Here is a 1,227-nt window from a genome sequence, read left to right as displayed (position 1 = left end):
CTACACATGGAGTACTGACAGTTGATATTTAAGCACTATAGTCTAAAATATTATGAATACTCAGACTAAAGATGTGGTATGGTAATAATTTTCTACATCCATTAAAGGCAGAGTATTTACCGGGTATGTCGTTTTGTCAGTTGTGGGGTCCTCATGTGAAATGTTGAAACCAGTACTTCAAAGACCTTATAGTTTGTAATAGAAATTATTCATCCTAGTAAGCAAACTGAAGCTAGGATGTTTACCATGTGCTCTTCTTGGTGTACAATGGTGATGATTCCGCTTATTTGTAGAAGTGGCTTCTTTTAGCCTCCAAATAAAAGCTGTATGTGTCAAAATGCTTAGATAAAAATAAGTCACTTCTACACAGCAGTTTATTGGGGACTTGGCACTACTCATGAATGGAGGTTTTGTACAGCATCCACATGATTACTTTTATCAAATGAGCAGCCTATACTTTTTTGCCATTTAACCCAGTTTTCACCCTACTGTGGACTATCTTTTAGTATAAAAAAACTTATTCATGTGCAGTCTCTGCTGGTGTGGAAGCCCCTTAGGGTCTGTTTGGTTTTTGGCAGGAGGTTTGTCTTGCATGTGATGTTTTATTAAGTGTTCTGTATCTCCACAACCCCTAACTGTTCCCACCTCCTCTTTTCTGACAATGATTGTTCCCATGATATAGTCAAATTTTTGAAATTAGGGGATGTCCACCCTTAAGAAGGGTTGCCACTTCTTACGCAGCAAAAAGGAATCAGCTGCAAAATCTGGGTATGGTCTGCACATGCATGAGGCTACCACGTTGCCAAAGCCTAGCTGGTCTGGTTTTCATCCATGCCTGAATGAGAGGCCACTTGAGAACCACAAGTACACTAGACTGGGTTCTGTGATGTCAGGAAAAAACAACAACAAGATGCATGCATTTTCCATGAATATCATCTTCTAGAATCATCATAAATATTACACAGATAGAGACTCTTACATTTTTCATGTAGACGAGGCAGACTCAGTTACACCTGACCAACTGTTCACTCCCAAATGTTGGTAGTATATTCCTTCCCTTCAGCTGCTGCAACATGGCTAGAGACAAAAAGGGTGTGTGCCAGGGGCAGATCGGGCCAAGTTTGCCCATTCTCCCATGCTGTGAAATGCTTTTCCATGACAGATTTGGCAAGTATCTTCTCTGCCAACCTTTATAAATCTCTATAAGATTTTTTGTTTGTGTTAACA

The sequence above is a fragment of the Podarcis gaigeae genome, assembly GCF_964106915.1.
Source record: "Podarcis gaigeae genome assembly, chromosome: 1".
NCBI classification, from domain to species: domain Eukaryota; kingdom Metazoa; phylum Chordata; class Lepidosauria; order Squamata; family Lacertidae; genus Podarcis; species Podarcis gaigeae.
Note: the sequence above shows the minus strand (reverse complement) of the source record.